Consider the following 27,574-nt stretch of genomic DNA (forward strand, 5'->3'; position numbering starts at 1 on the left):
AGGTATTTTTAGTAATGAATCTTTTTAATTTTCATTACTCCATGCAAATGTTATCTATTAATTAAATGTCATATTCTACAGAAGCTAATTCAATTAAAGTATGACATTTGAATTACTTCTTTCGGGATTACATTTACATTTTAAATTAATAAAGTTGACATACCTTATGGATTTTAATGAATTATTTAATATATATCTATTTTTTTTTATGTATACCTAATAGAATATTCGAATGCGAAAAAAATTAACGTAATGCTGTAACGTCAAGTCGTATTACGCGGTTTGTTTTTTATAAATAATATACTTTTTTTATTAAATTATAAATATTCACAGGTTCGTATATATGCGCAATGAAGCCACAAATGTTTTATTACAATATAGCACAAGTCGTTAAAAAATTGCATTATACCCTGTTATTACATATTAGGTATTATTATTGTTCAAACGCATCCTTCATTTATTATATAAATTTCCTTCTCTTTTAGATTATCATGCTTGCTACTCTAGTACTGCAGCAATATAACATATTAAAATGCAGCCCGGCGCTTGCAGCATGACGTGTATTCGATGGATTTTCTTCTTATTTTTTTTTTGTTTTATGTAAACGTCCGCGCAGCGTCCGTTTTAGTAATAGCGTGTTTGAGTGATTTTATTGTATTCTGTGAACATTTAAAAACAATTTGTTACGCGATGTCGTCTGTTTGTCGTATCTTGATTTTTTCCGTTTTGTGCAGCACGCACGTGTACTGTCCACGATGGCACTATAATATATATATTAGCACACTTACAGGTGGCGTATGTGTGTGTGTGTGTGTGTGTGTGTGTGTGTGTGTGTGTGGTGTGTGTGTGTGTGAAAAAAACCAAATTAATCTCCGCCATCTTTTGACCCGGAACCTTTAATGCGTTTGCGTCAGTATCTGTCAGCCGAAATTTATGATGTCTTACCTCGTTCAGTCGGATACCACGGAGGAAATGACGTTTTCTTATAAATGTCTCTGTCACCCCGTGTGTATGTATATATATTATACTTACATACCAGTTCGTATCCGTTTATCCTCCGATCGCGACTGCTCAACTACTACGTATACCACTGTACTGCTATCTGTAGATGATACATATATATTGTCACTGTACTTACATATTATAGAGTGTTTCCGGGTGTCCCGTTAAAACTTTAAAAACTATTAATTTTTTACTTTTTTTTTAAACTTTCTCGAGTCATTGATTCAGATTTAACGACCTACGCATATCTTTACTTTGATATTAATTGAATTAGATCCACAATGGTTACTTTACTGCTGAGTGACAAGTCATAAAATTATTGTTTTAATAAATAATAGGTTTTTCTGAGATACCCAATTCTTTCATATTTAATATCGCACAGATATTTCGTTGCGCATATTGTCTGAAACAAGTCACGAGATAAGTTTTCGATTCCGCTCACTAAAATCCAATAAACATAAGTAATCATTCTCTAGATGTCGAAGGAAAACTTAAAAACGCTTTACGTTAGGGTAGTGGTTAGAGGTTATGGGTACTGACTGAAATTAATATGGATTTTGATAATTTTAAATAACGCCATTATCATAATAGTAGCAACTGATGCATGTAATGTTTATATGAAGTCACCATTGACTGTGCGATAATAGTATAATCATTTGAGATCATCAGCCGATATGATAATTGGAGATAATATTAGAAAACAAAATTATTCTACTCGTCCGAAAAGCTCTGATAAATAAAATAAAATATAATTATGTACATTAGTATGGCCAACCATTTGTTGGTCTGCGTGGAATTTGTGCATGTCATAGCGCTCATTTTATATAATAATGGACTGTTATGTGTAAGGTATATATAGGTAGTCTGACAACGATACGAGTATTATAATATACCTATATTATACCTGTGTTTGATTGTGTGTTTGCGTGTTTCGCCTTAAAAATAATAATTACACATAATAATACAATAATATTATGCAATACATATATTATGCATTTTTAATGATAATTTTGACGTATACGTTAAGAGTTTAGAAATGATTTATGCTATGCTGTAAAGGAGTATGAAGGGTAAACTGTTTATTTAATTTAAAGTAGCATGAAATCGAGGTGAATAATTGCGCTGAAAAAAACTGTTTTTTCGACAAAAATAAAAAATATTAAAAAATACTCTATGAGTAAAATTTCCTTAGTGTTATTATTTTTTATTTTATCATTATTAAAATGTATTCAAGAACTTAACGATTTAATAATATGTGAACGTAATGCGGTTGGACATTCGAAAACCCAAAGTCAATGTACTGAAAATATTATTAAGCACATGTAAAATGTTTTTTTTTTCAAATCTAACCTAACGAGTATATATATTTCACGTTATTATTATCTATTATATATACGAGGTATGAATGCAATTCTAATTATAATCAATTCAATTATTATGTTCAATCTATAATCATTTTGACAATCAACGCTGGTTGCTGGTAGTATAATAATTATATGACATAATATATTATATTTGTATTTTAAAACGTGAAGTGTTCTTACTACAACTATAAAATTGTAACGGTTAGATTTTTTCAAATGCCAATCGTCAAATATTTTACTTATTTTCACGATTTATTGAAGTCGTCGCGTTCGTTGGACCGTTTTCCTTATTTTATTGACTCAACAACACAGACATGATTGGCACAATACAAAATCGTCTACACTTCGGACCGTTTGTGTATTTTAGACATATTATCATATTATTATCGTGTTTGGTGTATTTGTTTGTTAGATAAATACATATGATCAGGATGGCTCACACCGAATTTTCTGTTCTTTTATTTTATAAAAGTTTTATCTGGAAAAACGTATAGTATTTTATCCTGAAGGTATATCTTATTATCGTATAAATTATAATGAAATATTTACTAAATTTGTCTTCATCGATAACAATATTATGTCAATGTGTATTTTTTGTACTATGTTGGGTAGTAGGTACCTATCAAATCAATTTTTCTGCGAAGATTAAAGTACTTACTTCATTTGCGCAGCACGATCGCCGACGGAAATCGTTTCCCAATACCTATACATCTCTTTGCTATAATAGTATAATGTTCGGCCGCATTTATCGATTATAATATGCCACTGCATACCCCATAATATATTTCTCAGAGTAATTTTGGTCTTGATGCTAACGGATATTCGCATATTTTAACATTATACTACACAATGTACCTATATTTTTTTCTTTCCGACGTTTATTGCTTTCCATTGTATTATGTACTGTTTCGGTGTTTTAAATATATATCCAATCATTAACGAGTTTAAACAGCTAAACGTGTACGTTTTATTTTGTTTTAATTTTAAGTATTTTCAGCCTTTTAACGAGGTTTTGTTTCTGTTAGTCGAGCCAAGCGGATTATATTATATCCGAAGCTAAAATATATAACAATTATTATATCGTGCTTTATAGTATTCAATGATTTGTTATTGTTTACGACGTTTGGATTATATATATAAACTCTATATTATCTATAATAAATTAATATACGTTTTTAGGTACCTATCATGAATTGTAAATGTTTGGATATGAAAATATATATTTGGAATAGCTTCTGATTAATATTTAAATGATAAAAAATTACCAAGTTATAACTATTGTTAAATTCATTATTTATCATTCAAACATTGGTAATATTTAATATTTTGGCCACATACTAATAGCTATGTACAATATCATATAATATATTTTTATTTTATTTTTTTAAATTGGTACTGAGTTACGTCAATAATAAATATCATTTTTATTTTAGTACCTATATTTAGTAATGATTGTGTTTACAACAATGAGAGTAAATTATCTCCCCTTCAACTACCAAACTCTGTTATTAACTAATAATTAGTAAACCGAAACAGTATTAGTACGTATTCGATTTAAAATAATGAATTTTAATTCTCAACAGATTTAAGTGTACGCCATGAATAATTTATTGTACTTAATTTTTTTTAGCATGATCATTAAAAAGAATAATAATTTTATATCATGTTGGTTGAAAAAAAACAACAAAATCGTCTTTGTGATTTGTGTTCAATATGCTAAATATTCGTTGTATTCAATATGATTCGACTAATGTATAAATTATAATAATGAGGGTTTAATTTAATATCATAGGTATATCTACATCATTATATTTTTTTATAGAAACCGATAATATTGCATAATCCATTACAAGCAGGATATATTTATATATAATATTATATGTATAATATATTTTAATCTGTCGTATAGAATGTAAATATTGAATATTTCATTAATATTTTATAATATCGTTCGATTTGTATTCAGGTATTGTGCAGATAATTTTGGGTTTTCACGTACTCTATTTATGGTATTAAAATGATATATATGGGTATAAATTATTCCATTATCGTATATTAAAATAAAACTAAGTATATTTCAATTTGTTTATTAGTACCTACTCGTACATTGAGTGCAGTATGTTGTTCATCTATTAACAATATGTTTCGTAGAACGCCGAAGTAGGCTTAAATATTAATTCGTGAGATAATTAATCATAATAATATTGTTGTTAACATAATATATTTTGTATTATTATTACAATAATATTATTTATTATTAATAATGGAAAAGATCTTACTATACAATAGAAATGTAGTCAGCAGAACTTCAAAGACGATTGAATTCGTGGTGGCTTATTATGACATTATTATGTATACAGATCTGTTGGCTGTAATGAATAATTATGAACGATTGGACATTTAGCATTTCCGTTTGTCATCACAGTCCAATGATAGAGGTACGCAATGTGAGAAATATTTAAAACCGTAGTAGCGATAGCAGATGGAAACTAAACGTCAGCGGGTTATGATGATTAAATAAATTCATAGATTACAAGAATCTACTAGATTATACATATTATATCGTTTAATCGTTTTGAGATATGTTCGTATGCAATTAATTTAAATTAAAAGGTATATTTTAATTTAAAATTTGTATACATTCCGATATTCCTATAACTACTGAATAAAAAGACAATTTTGGGACGTATAATCGACTATTTCAAAACAACGATAACCAAACACAATTTATGGTAAGAAAAAAAGTAGCATTCTAACAATATGGTGCACTAGCGTGTGCAAAACTTTGGTCAGGGAATATACCTAGTTCGTGGATTTCTGGGGCTGCAACTGTATTAGTGCGCGCTGCTATTGAATTGCCTAAAAGATCAATAGATTTCCCCCACTTTACTTTTTCTTTGGGATAATTTAAATAAAAATAGTATATAAAACTCCAAGCCAAGACATGAACATATGAAACTGCAATAAATAATATGTAAAAATACTAAAAAAGTCATAATTCAAGATATTTCTTATTTTAAAAACAATATAAACGTATTGAATATTGGCAGTGTATTCGTTTGAGTAATAATAATATTTCAATTACCTATATTTATTAATTAAAAATAAATAATAAGACAAAGCGGTTAAAAATATTAAATTAAATTTGAATCTTTATTCGTTTCGAAACATTGATGTAATAAGAATTAAAAAAATATATTATAATATATGTATGTTCAATGTACATAGAAAAAATATGCAATAAACATTTAACCATATGTATAGAAACAAAAAAAAAGTTAACAATTAAAAATAAGGTTCGTTTTTGTATAGATAAAATGTATTACTACATTAAATACTGTAATACTACTATAAAGTTCTTAAAGTGCTCTTAATCAGATAATGTTTTAAAAAATAATGTAGAGACAAATTGGATACTGATAAACTTGATTTTGCTTGGCAGCTTCAATTAATTAATTCACTTCAAAAAGGTACATCAATAAGTACATCGTCGTAGTATAGTAAATACATTAAATGCGGTATTTGAAAACACTGAGAAATAAATATCACTCTGATACATTTTTAAAAATAGATCTTTGCTATTAAGAAAAAAAATGAATTGTGTATGCACGAATTATTGGAGCGTTATACTTCCAAGTTTGAAATTTATACTAAAAACTAGGTCATACACACTCAAATAATGTAGATTTTCATATCAAGATTCACATTTTTATTCAAGGATAATTAAAAAAAAGAAAAATAGCATTCAGAGCTTCCTAAAACTTAAAAGTCATATAGATTTACGTATAAATTGATATGTTTACATACTTTAAAAAAAACAATTTAAACGTTTTAAATAATAATACCTACCTAGATAATGGTTCTAAGAATACAAAAAATTGTTATTAATCGTTAGATTTAAGAATAATTATGTCGCGCAAGTCATACAGTTATATTATACTCGTATTTTTATCTTTTAATATTAAACTCGATTTTGAAGTATGATTTTCAACTATTACTGATATACTTATTGTTATTGCATTTACCGAAAAGAAATAACGGGTTTTTCAGAAAACTTTAATATAAAAACCCTGAAATATTAACTTATTGTAATAATAATATGTTTGGATATTGGATAAGTGGTGATGCAAGCACACTACTTTAAATTTATATTGCACTATTCTATTCTTCAAACTCAAAACTTTATAAATTTAAATGTTCATAAATATACTTCATTATTTGTTCAATAATCGATGTATAAATATTTTCGCAGAAATTTTTCACCTTAATATATGTAATAGACAAATAAAATCAAAATAGTTTTGCTATTAAAAAATAAGTTAAAGCTGTAATTTAGCCTTAGCTATATGCTGTGACCTCATATTTAATTGTTGTTGGTTTAAGCAGTATATTTTATCTAGTTAGTTTATTTCAGTTTTAAAATCAATACTAGAAAATTACAAACGAATAATTAGATTTAAATTAATTAAAACATTTCCAAAAGTGATATTTCAAACCAAAACACGCTACATTATGTTTCATCTAAAGTTTATGTTAAATTAGACGGCGACATATAAATTAGGAATCGTCGTTTAAGGGAAGTGATAAAGCAACGAATCAAACACATATCTTCTGCTCGACAGTCGACAACTCATTTGAGGTTTCAAAAATTGTATGGATTATACACAACATTCAGTAACAACTAAATCGAATAGTAATTTTTTGAGTAGGTACCTATATCAGTCTCTAGATTCTTGTTTACTGTTAATTGTAGATTAAAATATATTTTTATTTTAATTTTACATATCAAATAACAAATAGTAATTTTCTTTAGCCCATTTAATTCTTTAAATGTGTAATAACTGATCTAAAAATATGAATACGTTTTTTTTTCAAACAAATAATAAAACTGATTAGTTGATTACACTACTATACAAATTCATGATTTAATTTTATCACAATAATTGGAGTGCTTTGTCCAAAACTTTGTGTATTACGAACTATATATTATTACTATTGATTATTAAAAATAATTAGATACTATTGTATAAATTATAATATTTTATACTTACGTTTTTTCTATTAATAACAATTCTCAAATAGTGGTAATATATTTTAATGGCCGCGCGTAGGTATAATATTATTAGTATATACTTACTTCAATGGGTACTTTTTCTATAGCATAAATAATAAAACAAGGAGGGGTCTGCCACCAGACATTCCCACGTCGGACAGTAAATATATAGCTAATAATAAAAAAGGTAACAGATAAACATCTTACAATTATTAAACAACTGGGTAAAGAAAATTACAAAACTATATAATGTCATTAAATTCTAAAATTTCGTATTAATAGTTACTATATAGTAATGTCTATAGTGGGGGTGGCCAAATTGCGGCTCACGAAACACATGTGGCTCTTGTCATAGTCAGATGTGGTTTGTGTCGTTTTTATGAAACAAAAATTTACTTACTATTGTTATAAATTTTAATTTTTTGGTAAGATTTTATTAAAATTTATCAAATTTTATAAAATGTATATATAAACATTTAGGCTCTAATCTAAATAATTGTATCTGTCCATATGGCTCGCGAACACTTTCATGTTGGCCACCCCTGGTCTATAGTTATAAGGTGACTAAATTTTAGATTGATTGATATATATTGAAAAGTTCCTACTTTAGAACAAACACGTGAGAGTAACATTTTTTTTGCCCACTGTATGTGTTCTAAAATTATTTATAACTTATCCTGCAAAATTAGCGTGTTTGTTTATTAAACTTACATAAAGTTACCTAAATAATTATAGTAGGTAAGAAGTTTGAACTATATGAGAGGTATTTAAATTATAAAATTCAAATGATAATCTGATAATCTATTGTACATATTAGTTGCCCATAATTAAAATGAATAATCAATGAATACACATGGAAATAGACAAACTGAATATTTTTTTTTGTATTAACCATTGGTTGATTGTTTAAATGCAACTTCTAGATACAATAGTTATTATATTTATTTGAAAAATAAAATCATTTTAGGTAACTATAAATATATTTAAATGTTAAGTCTTATGAGAACTATAAGTATCATACTAATATTGTGTACAATTAAATTTATATTAAAATAATGCCAAGTGTTGTTATAAGTTATCTAAAATTGTTTTAATATATCAGCAAAATTGTTGTGTAACTTAATCATTAATTCAGAAACCAATAATATATCGAATTTTGTAATTTTAATAATTTAGGAACCACGAGTATTAAATAATAACTTAATGTAGCTTATTATTATTATTAAGTTATTAATATATAGCATACATCGTAGTAAAATATGTATAATAATTGTATTACAACCAAGAACTATAAATAATATTCATTATGGTATTATGCAATATAATATGTATAATATAGGTATATTAATTTTTGATTCGTTCTTAATAAATTCTCTTTATAATCAAGGCTGAAAGGTTCTCTAATTTAAATTTCTCAATTATTTTTATAATAATTATTTAAATGAAAATGTCTCAACTACCAAAGATTTATGATAGAGTCAAAAAATGTTATTATATATATTATATTTTAAATTTTAAATATTATTATCAATAATATTTCACACATATTTTATAGTTTATAATATATTTATTATATAGATTTCCAGTGTAATATTTAGACTAATAAGCAGTTTGAATATGTATATCACTTAAATTTTTAAATATTTGATAAAAAAAAAAAAAAAAAAAAAAATGGTGGATTTTAGTATAATGATGATAATATATCAAATCCTAAATTTCGACATTTGTAATAAATAATTGATTACGTTTAAAATTTATATCTAGTTAAAACCATTTTTTTTTATTATTATTAAATAAATAAACAAAAGCTTAATAAAATTGTTGTTGTAAACAACTTTTGTTGCCAAACACAAAGTTACACATAATGCAATAATTTTGCTGTTAAAATTCAAACATCGTGTATAAAAGTTTATCAAAGAATAGATATCAATAAATTATTTTAAATATTTCATGGCACATTGTCAAATCTTGTAAATAATAAATGTTAAAAACACTAAAAAAAATTCTACAAAATTATTTAAATATTTGTGTGTTATTTTTAAAACAAAACATAATTACAATTTAACGTAAAAAACCGATTGGTAACTTATTTTAGTTTTTATATGGTATTTATCGATTAGATCAACTAGTGTTGCACTTAGTATTATAAATTTACGTTGGTATGTGATTGATATATTTTTATCAACAAATGTCGAAAAACGTCACGAAAAAAAATGCTATTCATTTGAGGTAAAACATTTTTGGGATACCTGTAGCATGCCCAGAGAGGAAAGGGTAAATCGATTTTATAGGTTCATCTTGGAATTGGGTGTTTTTGTACATTTTTTTTTTTCATTCGATACATATGTCCTATAACCCTTACTGAATACACAGTATTGGTTTAAAACGAAATAAAACTATTATGTATATAAATGTATAATGCATACGTATAAGACCGAAATATAGGTCATCGGACAACCACATTGATATTATGTACGAATAAACACACTCGTAATGTGGACTGTTAATTAAATTGAACAATACACACCTGTTATAATATACGTGTAAAAATACCTGAAGTGTATTGTTAGCCGGTTGTGTAGTCGTATAGAAGGTCTGATTGTGCAGCGAGGTACTACGGTCATAAAATATAAACTTATTAAAACAGTTTTATTTGGAAAGGCAAGTTTAAAGATAAATAAATCCAGCTACAATTCGTTGCCATAAGTGCCCCGGTACCTTTAACTCGGCTTCAGTGCATGTATTTTAAAAGCGTTACTCAAGCTGCAAAACTTATAGCAATTCGTTTACTCAAATATTTCATAATATAATGGAATGTATGAGTAATTATGTATTTTTTATTCATCGATACATTTCCAGTACGATCTAAAGCAAAATTAACAGTTTTGTGAACAGCATACGTATTATAATACACCCAAGTAAATAAATTAATATTCCTTCGGGAATGATTCTGACTAGGTTTTAATAATTTTGTTTATTATTAAACTATAATTTTCGCAAAATGGTTGTTTTTGAAATTTTTTCGGACATCCTAGCCGTACTGTCGTCAACATTAAATTTTAATAATCTAAACGATGGTCGATGGTGCATTAAATTTTCTACTGTTGTATATTTTATTCTGGTGTACAGTTTAGAGGCGTAATTTAATTTTATATTTATAAACATTTTAAACATTAAATACATTTTTATTTTAGTCAATATATAATTTAATGACTCATAATTTGTCGTTTCATAATTTCCATTTTATTTTAAAAATTATTGATTTTCTCTTCTGGTCAATAATCTAAAACTCTAGAACACTGCAATATTGCTTTTTTCATTACCAAAATAAACCACTAAATGTATAACACTAATGTTTTTGCTTAACGAATCACTAATTATTAAACACATTAATAAAGAAGTGGTTTCTTAATCAGTAGTGGTAGAGATTAATAAGTGTTTTGCTCACCGCGTAGAGTTATTCAATAAATTTATTTTAAACTATGATCGGAACTTTGATAAAGGCTCGTAATAAGAATAACTTAACGTAAGACCATGAATTAAAAACACTTCTACAAGTGATAAATGTCGTTTAAGTACAGCAGGGTTATAAGTTTAATAGAGCAATTCCGTTATCCATTATCAGAAGCAAAACTCTAATCTATTTTCCGGTGCCCTGAAAACTTCTCAATCGTAAACCCTATTCCCATCACTGAGTCGCATTCAATTAGTATGTGTACGCCTGTCTAAGCTACCTTTAATATTAATTACTATATTCGTGATTATTGATTAATAAATTCAAATAGGTACAATATACAATATATTTTCGACCATTTTTTAGACATGGAACTATACATTAGTATTATTATAGTACGTGTACGTGTCTACACGATTACACTATAATTTTGTTTGAATGAATTTATAATGTACATAGGAAAAATGAATTATTTTATAAATTATCATTATAAGGAATAAAATATATTATATGAAGATATCTTCTATAAAGCGACATTACATTTCTAGACATTTTCATAAAACTTATAAAAGTAATAATAACTTATAACGTTTAATTTAAGTTTGAGTTTTAGATTAATTTGCAACAAAGCCCAAACTTTACTATATAAGCCCAAACACCGATATTTGATTTATAAGCATACATTTTAATTTTAGTAATATAATAATTTTTAAAAGCTATTGCTATATTTTTTTTTATATACAACTTTTGTTGTAATCAATATTATTTAATATCAATGTTTAACATTTGTAATAAAAGAGATTTAGTTTAAAAATACATAACTAATAATTTGTAAATTCGCTGATATACTATTAGTATATACTTAAAATTAAGTCGCTTTACTAAGAGATTATCTTTAAGTTATTTAAAGCTTGTTTTAAAACATAAATTAGATATGCTTGATTAAAATCGATTATTTTATAAACACATGTTAACAAACAAAATATAAAGTAGCAAATGGATAAGCATTTATTAGATTTCCGCGATTGACTTGTGAGCGAATTAATTATTTCCACAACGATATTTTGTTGTTCTCTCCTTCACAAACTACCTACTTATTTCAAACTAACTACTAACTGTTTATCGGCCAATATACGCTTCTTCTAATATGATGTGAACACACTCTTAGGCATAACGGTATAATTCAAAAACAAAAGAAAAACAAATTAATTATTATTAATGAACTGTTATCATGCAACAGACTCGTATTACTCTTCAGTACATAATTTAATTGTGTTAATTTCTTAACATTACCACATTATAATGTCTCAGTTATCGATATCCGCAGTAATCGATTTTTTTTTTCTTAAATAAAGTTTACTTTTGTACTTTGTAAAATTATATGATAATTGATTCTGCTCAGCAAATCTCCTCAAATTCCATGATTTTTTTTTATATTTAATGCATTTGCCAAACAGTTCAAAATCTTTTAACAGCATAAATTATTATTCAATAAATATTATTTTAAAATTTAAATAGAAAATACAGTTAAAAGAAAATTATGTTTGTTTTTAAATATGAATTATTATAATAATAACACTTATTGGTTAAACACTCAACTAACTGTAAGTACGATATTAATTAATAACATGTTAGTAACGGTCAAATTAACAAAATGTGAAAAATAAAATCGCTTAATAAAATATGTCAATATTGATTATTCAACAACGTAGGTAGTATTCAAAATTTCATAACCTACTTAGGTAGGTACGTAATAGGGATGTGCCGAAGCAAAATTCATACTTTAGTAGGTATATCATACACAGAGGTACCTATATATAATATTCAAATACAGTTTCCACTTTGTTATCCACATCTGGTTGGATTCTTTCTAAAACTTTTTCCCCATTGAAACTACACTGATATAATAAAATATTAGCATTTAGCGTAGGTACACACGAAGTTTTAAAATTCGAACAAAAAATATATGTTCGGAAAATTAAAAGAGTTTACTAAAACCTCAGTTGTATATATTATATATATATTTTTTTAATAATATAGTACTTAGTATACTTACGCTATGAAATTTAAATTTCGGTTTAAAGTTTCTTGAATGTGTTATTTATGATTGTTAATAAAAGTTAGAGACCGTTATTGCGTCATGATAATTACTTCTTTAAGTACGTTACGTGACGTCTCATTTCAACTAAGAAAAAAAAACTGTAATACCAATAGAACACGAAAGTTTTTATGTGCGATAATGAAAAGTTATAAACATCAATTTATACTCAACAGAAAATTATTGAAAATATAATTTAACGATCATCAATATTATTATTGTGTTCAAAATAGTATTTTCAATGAGAAAGTAAAACTTTTTTTTTATATTTTCTTATTTATACAAAACAAGAAACAATAAATAAAATGTCGGTCTTAAAATTATACAGTTGGATAAATAAATAGTATATGTATGTTATAGAACGGTTTCGAGTAATATTATATTTTTTTCGGAGATACCTTAGAGTATATGATATTACTCACCGATTGAAATGCGAGGGATAGTCTGCCAACTTTCCATTTCCTGAATAGTACCCCGAGGGATTGTTAAGGGTTTGATTCTAAAGCCACAGCGATTGACCTCCCATGTTGTCGTCGACGTGATCAATTTTATTACGTTTTTACTGGCGTATATACACGAGAACCAAAAGATAGCAAATAATATTTTATTTATAGTCGGAGAAGCAAGAAAACAATTTAATTCCTTTGTTTATAAAAATACTTTTGGTCAGTTTTAGACAAATTTCCATTTATCCTGAGGGGAGTATTTCTCGCGATCGTTTTTTATTTATTTATATTTTTTGCGGTTTTCTGCGAGTTAATTTAATCTCCGAATTTTAAAACGATTGTTCAAGATGTTCCACACTGAAACCGAACAAAATCAATAATTCCTAAAGTGAATTACCATTTTAATCCAGCAGATTAATGAATAACAAAGGTATTTATTGGTACATATTTATAAGTATTTTGTATTATGTTTATCTGAGATACGTTTTTTTTTTTTTTTTTTTTTTAGTAGATATATAAAAAAGTATAAATATTATTCTTTATCTATGGGCAATAACAATATCATAATATTATTCAATAATATATTCGCTCTCTGATAGATGACGATCGATAAATACTATTTTCGTTGGCTTAGCCGCTCAGAAGTACCTTTACTCGAGTCGTCGAATCGTAATGCGCCTGTATATGCGGACGACAACGCATCGTAGAAAAAAAATATTATCACTATTTTTATACATGATATTATTATTATTATTTTGATACTAACGGCAAGAAACAATGCGAAACGGAACGAGTAGGTCGTAAATAATATTAAGCGGTCGAAATAATAATTCCATCAGCGCATAATAGGTGTCTAGAACGAGCTGGATTCGGGCCCGGAACTTGCGGCGTTATGGGTATCATCGTCGTCGTATAAGTCGGCGGTCCAATCGTATACGCGATGCGAATTACGACATTTAGGTATCGGTGGCAAGAGAGGAGCGCGAGTCCGGACGACAGCATTTGCTGTGACGGTGGTACCGGAAAACGGACGTCATTCGGCCGAATTGATGTGCCGTCTCCGTCGCTGGTCCTCCGTTCCACGTATCAGAGGTCGAAAAGTCGTTATTATTGTAGTCCGTTGTCGTCGGGCAAAGCCGTCTCACGGCGTTTTTCTTATTCTCATTCTCTAAGCCGCCCATCTCGTTCTCTTCCTCTCCGCACCTTACCGGCCGCGTCGACGATATATATATACTTTAATTTATTTCCAAATTAAAATGCGTTTCTTTTAAAAACAGAAAATCGCTGTCGTTTCCGAGCCGCAAACCATCAGCGTCGTGCTGTATATATATATATATTCCAACGTTCTCGGAAACACTGTTTCACCCTATAAAATCCACCACCCAGCTCTCGGTTATATACGAAACAATAATATTATACGGTGAATCGAGTTAGATTGTCGCGCACTGGGATCAAGTTCCCGCTGGCAACGATCGTTTAAGTACGATAAGACGACATATATACCGAAATAATAATAATATCGCGGTCCGCAATCCCGATGACTGTATAGACCGTTTAACTCGCCGACGGACTATTTGCGCAAAGTCGCGCGTTTTTACGCGGCGCGTCGGCGGTGGCAAATGTGGGCCGTGTTCGTTTTATTTTATATAATATAATATATTATATACGATAAATAGCACGTCGTCATATAGGTATAATATAGTATTTTATTTGTTATAATATTATCTCTCTCGCCGTTAATATTCTAATTTTTTAATACTTACTTATTATAGTTTGGCAAACTTATTTTTTTGATTTAGTTATACCTATTAATAGTTTATATTATAAACGACGATTTCGATAAAAAGATGATATTATGTGTTATTAAAATATAATATACTATAGTAGTCGCCCGCGGATAGTTGTTTGTACATTGTAGGGCTGTTTCTTTGTCGTTTAGTTATTTCGATCATAAAATGCTATAAAGTGTAAATACCTTACACCTACGCATAATAATACTAAATTAAGGTATTGATAAATTCTCATAAATATACTTATAGATAATAATAATAAAAAAAAAAAATTTCTCACATTAATATCATATTTTTATTACACATGGGAAATATATTATATAATAACATTTTATAAATGAATAAAAATAACAATGATTATCAAACAATAATATTGGGCATGGCATTTTGTGGGTCTTCGCATCATACAACCAATCACCGCGCTACTGACGTAGTATACTACTTTTCTATTGGTTATTATTATTTATTATTATTGGATGCGTTTTAATCTATCTTAATTACTCGAGTCTCGAGATTAAATACACCAGTCGTAGTTACAACGCAGTGATGTATATTTCAAATCCCGCAGGACCGTTCAAAGCACCGAGCCGTTGTCACATCTCATATACGTCAACAATAATAATTGATTCATTGTCGATTCTGTACACACATCATTCTGAGGTTAGTCGAGGGCGATTGCTTAACTATACTCTTTAAACAATAAATTATTTTAATATATTATAATATAATATATATACGTTAATATTCTAATTTTACTGGAGAGACACAAAACTTATTTTGTGTAATTTATTATTATGTTCTCTTTTCGAAATAAACGCGTAACAAAAAATCGGGACTTGCTTTTATAGTATAGATAATATATTATTTATAGCTATAGGTTTTGAATATATTTTTTTTCGTTTGCTTGTTAGCTATGGAAGACTGCATTTTTTTCTTTAGAATATTAATTTTCAGACTATTTTAATGAATTCTATTTGAATTATTGTCATCCTGAAGCTACACGCTGGTTCCAAACTTGTGTTAAAATTTTTTGAAACACCTCTTAATATGTTTAAAATTATTGATTTGAGTAGTTCCCTCGTGTTTTTTTTATATCTTAGAATCTGGGTTCTTAAAAGTGTAGTTTTAAGTGGAGATAAAATTAAAAAGTCTCATGGAGCCAAGTTAGATGAAATGAAAGGGTACAAAGAACAACAGTAATTTTTTACAACACTACATTTGTCTTATGTAGTTATTCAAATATTTCAGCGAGATACTTATAGAATCGTCGATTTATTAATAATCTGATTTAAAATTCCTGAACTCTTCAATATAAATTGCTTATTAAGTTATACGTTACTCGGTATTTCACCGTATTTGAATTTCAACATTATAGAAATAAATTATTCATTTACAATTATTGGACCATTATATTCCACAAATGTTCATTGTATTGAAATTAAAATCTATTTTACAACTTGAGGTGTAACGTGAAACTATATTCTGAATAACTTATGATTATTAAAATAATGCACTGTATCTTATTATAATATTATGTCTAACACTGAAACATCATTATAATATAGTAATACACTATAACAATAGCCGTCATTATCGACTTCTAATAAGTTTAATCTACTATTATTATCACACGCGTAATTATACCCCTAAAACAGATATCGGTTACTAGAATCTAATGAAATGTTTCCTCGGTTTAACTTTTGCTCAAGTCTTAATGACGACGAAATGACACTTTTAGAGTCTAGACGTTTAGGCGGTTTTTTTTCGGTGATTATAATATAGCCAAAAGAATAGCTAAATAATTTTAGTAGGTACATTTTAAACGAATGCGTACTTAATATTATGTTTAAAATTAATTAAAAATATATTTTATCACTGCGATTATATTGTCATATTTAATAAATAAAATAATACAAAATGTATGACAAAGTATTATATGAGCTGCGTTTGACAATGATCCCACTTCGATCGAAATATTGAAAGACCTCTGCATCGCTAGGTTATACGTTTTATACTATAGTTATAATCGGCTATTGCGGCCTATTACGTCCTACAATCAGACCTAATGTATCTCTCGTCTTGTTTATATTTTTGTTTGTTTAACTATGGCTGTACTCTTATTATCTCTGATACATCATTGTTCTTATAATATAATAAATTTTATATGTATATAATAATATGAATAGTCGCATATCGGGGTTTAATAATACGTATATACAAGCGCGCGGACAATGAACATTGGCTTTGAAACTTTCTTGGTATTATTGTTGTCAGTATAATTTCATTTAAATCGCATTTGTCTGTTTCGCATACACAAGAGAGTCATCGCATTGTTTGATTTGCCACTGCAAATGTATTATTTTAAACAGATCAGTGTTTTCCGCTATTGAGATTTATGAGTCCATATCTAATTGACAGTTTACTTTGAAAATTCCTTTTTAAAACCATAGTTTTGAACGGTTGATACACTATTCGTTAAGTTTGTTTGCCTAGCTATTGCAATCGTGATGTTTATATATATATATAAATGAAGCACTGTAACTTTCTCGTTTAAAAATTAAAATCATTTATCTGTGCCAGACGTGAAAAGTCGTTCAAAAACTTAAATTATGATGCAACGAGGGAGAAAATAAAATTATGTGTGGAAAGTCAGCAAAGTATATTTGAAAACCCAGCTATTCCTTTTTGAACGCCAATTTTTTTTTATACAATATATTTTATATATTTAAATAATTCAGTTGAATAAAATTTCGATTTCTCTTAAGTCCAAATATTTAAATAAGACTGTATTTACATAAAATAGTACATAGTAAATCATGTGTCAATAACAAATGATTTAAAGAAAACTTATGCACAAAATATGCAATAATATCGTAATTTTTTTTTATTTCCAAAGTAGGTAGAAATACTTATTTTAAAAGTATCGTTAAATAATTGCAACGTACATAGTTTAATACAGATCTGAATAGATAAACAAGTAAGACTCGACTGTAGATACCAAAGTTTTAATTATATTACTCAACGTTGGACTGTTAATTGGTTTCAAAAGTTAAGTTAACATCGTAGGGCATAATACATATTAGTCCAATTTACGAGAATGTTAATTTCAAATGTCTAAAAAATTTACTCACACAGTGGAATTTAACGGAATGTTATCTTCTAATTACAACTTGCAACTTGAATAAGTGCTCTGAACTACATATATCTCTCGATAAACTTTATAAAATGGTTACCTTTAGTTTCAGACCATAATTTTCTTATTGGACAAACTTTTTACATATATTTGCAATAATATCTGAAATTTACGTTTCGTAACTTTAATTATTATATTTTTTATGGTGGAAATGTACATATATAGAGAATATGGTAGCACTAATAATATTATAAAAAATCCGAAGCATATATAACGTGTACCTAATGTTTTGTGTCTATTTATAGTATAATAGGTTTATGTTTGAAAACATGTATACCTAATGTATTATCCATAAAGTATAGCTTACAGTATCCATTATAAATTATTTCTCTAGTAATGCGATAACAGTATTGACGAACATTTGTTTTCATTAACACAAGAACTTTGTGATCGTGTACTTAAAAGCTTGAATGGTCGACCAAAAATTAGTCATATTTTTAGTAAAATGATGCTCTGATCGGGTTTATGTTTTCAAAAATAATAAGTTTTGGTAGTATAGGTATTAGGTATAGCCATTTTGGAAAACACGGAAACGTATAAATCACCAGAGTAAATCGATTGGAACGAAACGGATGTATGACAGAATAGTAGTTGAAGAAAATCATATCAGGTTATGACGTTTATTGGAATAACAAACTGCAAACACGAGTAATACATTTTAAATTTAGAGTAGAGTGAGCACTGAATTGGTTTTACAATAATGTTGTGGATTTTCAATTTACTCGTAAAAAATGTTTTGATGCAAGGATGTGAGTACTTAATAACCTTGCCTAACCCAACCTAACGTCTTATAATAATATTGGGCTCCGATTCTTATAAATTGGATATCGGATACATGTCATACTATTCATACCTATATTATATGCTTTATACACAGTTAAAATATTCTATTTTTGAATAAAAAGAACTATAAATAAATGTAGTCATTAAAAAGCTAAAGTATAAAAAAAATTATTAGTACTATCAAGAATATAAGTTTTTTAGAAAAATGTATTTAATTTTATTTTTTTAATTGATTAATTGATTTTTAACGATTTAACTTGCAAACATTGATAGTTTTTTTTTTAATGTTTTACGTTAAATTAATTACTACATATATTACATATCAATTACCTATAAGTAATAAACTGTTCATATTTATTATGAATCTATTGGTTTAATACTTGACATTTTAATACAAATTTTTTGTATTATAACATTCTTGTTAATTTTTTTTCTTTATTAATCCTTATCTTCCCTGTCAATCACATAATTTTAAGATGTATGTATGAAATGTAAAAACGCTCCACATCAACACTCGAATAAACAGAGCTCAGGATTGTATTTCACACGCCATGATGGTTTATCATTGTTCTCGAATATATAATAATAGTACAAGTGCGCTGGCTTTTACCAAGGTTAGCAAACTATAATATGACAAGTGCCGACACTCTGAAATCTTTGGATCGCATTCATGCAATTTTTTTTTGTACCCCCGAGAATATTTGATTGCAATGCGATCTACTCGTATACATCAGAATTCACACTATTATTCATAGTGCACTTTGGAAAGACTGAATAATATAAAATCGCCGTATAATAGTAAAATAGCGAAAAATGTTTTGATGTTTTGAATGCATTATTATAATATTACGATGGCATACGCAATACGTACTACATTTCGATCATTTAAAAGTATATTTCAACAATTGCGAAACGATTAGATTTCAAATTATATAATATATATATATAAGTAGAAACACGCATAGAATAATATTATCATTTACCTTTAAACTACGTGGGCCTACAACTTTTTTTTTTTTAATCTCAGATTCAATTCGGTCCGATTGGTTGTAAAATAATATACGATAAACACAGTATTAATGATTTTATATATCAATCTAAGTTTACTGTTGTAGTGTTGTAGTTTTATTCTTTTCAGGGTATTTCTTACCCTTTAATATAATATAATAGGATACCTATTGTGTTGTTAATAACAACGTGTTATAAAAATACTTGAGAATCTTATACGTACGGAAAAGTGAATAAAATATATATTATATTATGCGATTATTAACGTTGTCGTGGTATTCTCGTTAGTTTAATAACCGCAATAACGGTGACAACGGAAAAACTTCATGAATTAAATTATGAATTTAAATAAACCAACGATCCCTTTGCCAAGTTACGAGATATGCGTATTCAACAGGTCGCCCGTTATAATAGTTTTAAAATAATAAATAACAGCAATAATAATATTATAGAGTTACGTGCAGAATTTGTCTCTGTTCTGTAACAGGTTTCTAGAATTCGATATATCGATGATACATTGTTGACTCAGAATTGATAACCATGCACTAACTTTATGCTGTTTAAAAGCATTTATCTTTTACTGATAGGTTAGATAAACTTTTCATAGAACAAATTCAAATAACAGGGTATAACGCATCATGATTATGTTTGGTTTTAAAATTGACAATCATAAAAAATTATTTTTTATGGTATAAGAAACAATAAGTAGTTTGAAGTTTAAAATTGTATCATGAACAATGTAATATTTTTAGATTGTACTTTTTGGTTTTGATCTTAAAATATAATATTGCGTCTATTCGTTAATAAAACACATGTTTTTAATAATAATAATAAATATATATTATATCTGAATATAGTCAGAAACACAATATTACTGCGAAATTAGTTTTCCAAGAAAAAAAGAGAAAAACATCGACAGCGTCTAGAGTTTTATGTGTACCCAACTCCTTCAAATACATCCAACAGTATTACTTCCGATTATTTTCCGGAGGGCATTTCTGTCATGCACCGAAAACATATCTGATTTATTACTCGCGGTGTATCTTACGAGTGTTTTCGTCCATTTCACTAACAGTCACTTTCATAATAATAATATAATACTACAATGTCGTAGTCTCTTTATTTGTCAACGTATTTCACTTCACCCTTACACACACACACACACACACAGAACTTTCTTGTCTTAGCGTCTCGATAGGTTAGGTAGGTCACTAAACAAACAGATCACGAATGTATATAATGCGTACTTTCATATAGGTTTGTGCGAAAACGATAATAAAATATTTACATTTGACAGTGACTTGGTCGGCCAAAATGGCGGTCGCACGCGTAAAATCCCTTTAAGTACAACATATCTAAATGATTAGATACTTACGACATTCTACTATAATATTTTATATTCTATAGCTAGGCGCACGTGTTCAATGGTTGTTCAATAATTATTATTACCAGACAACCAGACAAAGCGTTCCTCTACAGATTAAACTGTTATTATAGACGTTTACATAATATCCTGTAAAGCGCTATTAGGTATACACGATAAATAATTATTATTGGTGTATTAGTATTTAATAAGCATTAACATAATGGTTACCTATAACTACTCAATATTCTATGAATCGATACATTTTAAATCAATTTGAATACATTTGAATAAATAAGATGAACAAATTGCTATTTCCAAAATTTTAAAAATTGAGTAGCAGTTCAAACCAAAGTTTTTTTTTTTAAAAACTCTATGCCATTTGTTCAGAAATGCTTTATATTGCCCCCTAAAGGGACAGTCCATATTTTATTGATTGTTAAAAATCTGATGTCAATAATAAATAGTACCGTGTTACTACATATATATTATTAATGTAACATACACGATTTTGCAATGGCATAATATAGAAACTCTGCGGTAGATATGGAACATAATATTACCACGACATAATTTTTTTACATAATTAATTACCTATACTATTTATATAGCAGCATACTCCCTTCGTTATTTTCAACCAATAATCTTTATATCGTTATAATGGAAAAAAAAATGGTTCAAATTTTGGTTTAAATTTACACTGATTAAGTACTATACACGAATTCTATAATTTTTATTAGTTATACCTACTCTGCCATTATATACATTTTTCATATTATATCAATGTTACTATTTTAAATGTAAATATGAGATAACTAACTAATGCTCATATATTACATTCACGATTAACTTTGCCTACCATTATCTATAGTTATAGACGTTATAGTATAGGACCTAAATAAAGAATGAAACCCAAAATTACAGCTGCAGCTGTGGATCCCACTTAAAATTCATGAGCTGTGCTGTCCTATAATATGTGTAAAGTATATGGTCTAATAATTGTCTAAATCTATGTGGCTATATATATATATATATATATATATGAACATAAAATGTGTTGTAGTAGTTATAGTAATTGCAATGGTCTAGTTGTATCCATCGTTGTCCGAATCGGTGACACGTACGAAGTCATATTTCTATGACCTTAATATGTATGTAGTTATATATATATATATATAATTTTAAATTAACCGGCTTGAAATGCCCAAATCAAATTTCAACACGTTTAACACTGCCATATATTATGCTTCCGATGTATTATTCTTAATAAATAAGACGATCGATATTTTATTTAATGCGTATTTTACGATTTTCGTGTTGCAATAAATTATATTATTTTGTAATTTTACAAAAAATATGTGTCTCCTTTGTATACCAGAATAAATAGAAACAACAATATTATTTGTACCACGTATCACGTAAAATACAGTGCATACAGAATTTATATGCAATAAACAATTATTATATAGGTACTAACTATATATTATTATAACAAACTCGCTTCGTATGACAATATTCATACTTTCACGTGCAATTCGACCGAATCGTGTTTTAATCGTAGATATTATAGTACCAACTACCAATACACCTATGTTGTTAATTGTTTACTAGAATTTTCAATATTATCTATATTTAGGTGACCAATAATTATAAAACGGCACGTGCTTCTATATGGTATAGCTTTTATTATTAAACTAAATCATAATTTAATTCTCTTTGGTTAACATTGATTTTATTACATAAAATACCGTCATTTACATTATTCCAAGCAGCTCCATTTGAATAAATATTATCAAGTAAATTAATAAATTATTTGATTTAAAATAAAATGAACGTATACGCACATAATTTGCAGTGAAATAATCGAGTACCTATAAAATTGAAAAATATAACTTTGAATAAATAATTACAATTTATTAGCAAGAAATACTATTTATAATGCACGTGAATCGTTGTTTTCGTTTAAAAATTAAATACAGTCAGTAGACTAGTATAGCGATATTCATCTCACGTTAATTTACATAAGTGTTATTAAAACTGATTATAGTAATTAATAGTATTAAAGTTTTAACATTCCATATTAGGTATTATTTTTAATCTGTGTTGAATAAATATTAATCAGTTCCGCTATGAGCATTATTTATGGCATAATAATAAACATAGTTTACATTTTTTAATTCGAAAAATGAGTAAAACATTTTTTTTTACGTTTGGATATAATTTGTTTGGTTATAAGTACGAGAGTCAACAAAAAAATAATTCTTTTCTAGAAATCTAGAATTTGATTTAGTTCGCCATCTTTAGGAAGAGTATAAGGACGTTACACCCGTAGTACATGTTTTTACAGTCTAAAAGCGTATAACACTACATTTTATGTTTACAATAATTTATTTTACTTGGTACCTAGTTTTTAAAATCAGATTAAATCGATTTATCATAAAATTCAAAAGGAAGATTATTCTTAGTATTTCAGGGACTTAATTCTGTTGATATTTTAATTACATTGCCGCGAGTTATGAGCATTTTAAAACTGTATTTTTTGTACATTTTAAAACGATCATATTATCTTAAGTTAATATTAAAATATTAATAATATCCAAGGTCGGTTGAATAATAATCTTACTTTTGAATTTTATACGAAATCAATTCACTCTTATTTTAAGAATACTGAACAACAGAATAAAATTGATTGTCGCTAACGTAAAAATTGCTATTTTCTTCGTTTGTAATACGGAAAAAAAGTACGGGGATGTGGCGTCTTCTAAAATGTATTCGTATAAGGGTTTGAAATGTACACAATATATTCCGTAGGTAGGTGGATGAATACATATTGTTATATTGTATGCACACGGATGATCTGGAAGAATAATAACTCTAGATAAGAAGTGAATGATTCAGATAGGTACTCTCTATAGCTAGGTGTTGTTATTCTCACATACGTGCAGATTTAAACAAAACAAATACGGAGATATTTTATTCTATACATATCGCAGGAAATTTGGTAGGTGCAATAATATTTTTTGTTACTTTCCAAGAAATCGAAAACATTTTTCTAGCTATGTTTGTGCCACAGAGCAGTAATAATTACATATAAATACTACATACTAATAATATCACGTCGTGTATTTAACGGCATATTATGTCACTCGTGGGAGTATAAAAATTTTTTATTTCTGTATAACACACTAAAAATTTTTTCTATACTCTTCTCATAATAAATTAATGTGTATTTTATTACCCGAAGTATATATGTTACTACCACGTTTTCATTTTATTCTAGATCTAGATAATACATTTTGCAAAAACTTTACTCTATAGGTACCTCTAAATCACAACCATCCATTTTCCGTAATATAGGTACTATAATGTCATTATATTCATACGCGTGTCAATTTAATTAAAATATAAATTTATATGTATTCTAACATATTATTGTTATATTGTGTATGTGTGTTTTTTTTTAAATCCATTACCTGTATTTTTTTTTATTATCTAAATATAGCCATTATCAAATACTATGGCTTACTTTTTGTGATGGCAAATTAAAATATAACTTCGATTTTTCCTACTTTGGTTTTTTTGCTTAAATTTTAATTCAATTGAATTTTTTTCTCGAAAACAGTTTTTATTGCGCAGTTCATAATACGGCGTTGTATGATATTCATATTGATGAATTTAACAGTTACCATAGTAAATAAGTTCGATTCAGTTATATATTTGATTAACGATCCGAGTTCACCATTTGTAATATATGTTTTGCTGTTTCCCACATAAAATGTAATTGATTTTGACGTCTACTCAACGTTTTATTTGGAATTGTCAATTACAGACCAAAGTTTACTAATTAAACCAAAACTTTTAATTGAGGATTATAATATACAATTGTTTAACAATGTGTAGATGACAAAAAAAAAACTTAGAAACTGTTAGACATTATTCATTTCACTAAACATTTATCGATTATATATAATAAGCGTTGAGCAAATTCAATGTAATTTCGTACACATAACATTTAAGTCGAAAATAGTCCTATAAATTGAATTTATTCAGTAACAGTAGGTGCGCGTATCTGTCAGTATTTGTATTAATATTTGATTAAATAATTAAATTTGTTTAATTTGATTAAACAGAAACATATTATTCGCAATGGTGAGTGGCGACGTAGCTACCTACACTGTATAATATATAAACATGTACTTTCCTCCATTACAGTTTTGGATTGGTACTTTCTTTTGACATACTTAAAATTGTAATTTTAAATGTTCTTGAATTATTATCTACGGAAAAAGAAATAAATCTTGATAAGAATAACAGTAATAAATTGCAAGAGGTGAGCGTAAGACAGTCGAGAGTATTTTAATCCAATATCTACTTCGTTTTAACTTTAAATGGGGTCAAGTGGTGTTGCATGTGTAGGTACATAAAATGTTTTGAGTATAATATTGAAATAGACAGTCGTATTTATATTTTAGGTACTTTTTATAAAAAAAAATCTCAAATACGCTTCATCTATATTAAATTGAATTGTGATTTTTATTTTTCATAGAATGCTTTGGAATATTTAGTACTCATATATCATTACACAATAGATATATTATAATTATTTATTCATTATTTTGTAATAACCAATATTGCGAGAGAGCGATACATATTTAACAAGTTACTTCTAATACTCGAATAATTGTAGTGGTGTAGTGGTTTAAAGTACATTTCTTCGATATTGCTAAGTTAATGTGATTGATTTCATATGTCGTATAGTATATATTTATAAACATAAACTGAGCAGCGATAATATTATAATCAACTATACCGTGCAATAGTCGTAATTAAAAAATGTTAACCAAATAAATATATAATTGTGTATAGCATACATCAAATATAGACACACAACTCCAATCCAATTGTTTGTCGGTTATTATTTTAAATTGCCTTTAGCTCACTAGTGTCACATTATGGTAGGAGACGAATAGTTACTTTTTTTTCACACTTCCTCCTGTTATAATACACCACTAGTTAATTCAAATTCAAATGATGATTGATAAATGATTATATTGGCATTTTCTATAAGTAGTAAAATTTAATTTATAATATTATTATAAGTAATATAGGAAAAAACATTGTCTCTTTTCCCTATGACAAAGATTAGTTTTACTCATACTTAAACATTTTAAAAGATATTCTAAAAAGTATTCTAAGTATTCTAAACGTACTTTTTAATTAATTTTGGCGATTTTATGATGCTACCAAGTGGCAGAGTTGAAAGTTGAAGGTTTTGTCCTTAAATTCACATTATACAGACGGACAGACGGTGTCCGGAAATTGTTTAATTAACTGTATAAAATTATTGGGTGATCCAGTAAGACAGTTTCTTGACTTTGGCATTTGGAAATGTATTGATTAAAATTAGTTAGGTATTATAGTATTATGAATATAAATACAGACTATTATTTATATCTATTGTTGTCTACTATCAAAGTTTGTTTAAAACTTTAATTTTTAAGTGATAACATTTTTGCCCAAGACAAATTTAAAAGAAAAATACGTGACATATAATGTTAGTACTTATCGTATAAGATTAATAACGTTATTTTTTTTTATTTACTCATCAAACAGATTAAATAAATCTATTTAATTTTTAAATAGTCTTACTAGGAAATTCCATTTTAAAAGTTTTAAATCACTTTGAAGCATTATGTGTTTTAAAACTTAAAAATATTTTTTAAAAGTTTATTTAACATTAATTTGAATTAATAATCCAACATTTTAATTTATCTTTGATCAATAACCATACAGGTATGGTCTTCATTATATTTTCGTTTTAAAAATAACATAAAAAAAAAATAATAATTTATCGTAGCACTGTAATTTAATAAAGTCTGAATCAAATAATATTTATTTTACCACAGAATAAATGAATAATTCAAAGTTCTACATTACTGTCATTTATGTGCTTGAAAAAAACAGGTCATCAGCTATGTAATTCATCAGTTTGTAAAATTATACAATATATATTATTTTAA

The 27,574-nt window shown here is 27.0% G+C and overlaps 1 protein-coding gene and 1 long non-coding RNA gene across 5 annotated transcripts in view; one reads left to right on the forward strand and one right to left on the reverse strand.

Moving 5' to 3' along the window:
• Window positions 1-27,574, forward strand: part of LOC114120886 (BAI1-associated protein 3) — a 149,923-nt gene that overhangs the window by 26,532 nt on the left and 95,817 nt on the right. The gene's annotated exons all lie outside the window — the stretch shown is intronic.
• On the reverse strand, window positions 570-1,285 carry LOC126551471 (uncharacterized). Its single transcript, XR_007605368.1, has 3 exons — window positions 1,197-1,285; window positions 1,033-1,102; window positions 570-659 (listed from the first exon to the last, which is right to left on the reverse strand). It is a non-coding gene; the product is annotated as an uncharacterized LOC126551471 (long non-coding RNA).

The sequence above is a fragment of the Aphis gossypii genome, chromosome 3, assembly GCF_020184175.1.
Source record: "Aphis gossypii isolate Hap1 chromosome 3, ASM2018417v2, whole genome shotgun sequence".
NCBI classification, from domain to species: domain Eukaryota; kingdom Metazoa; phylum Arthropoda; class Insecta; order Hemiptera; family Aphididae; genus Aphis; species Aphis gossypii.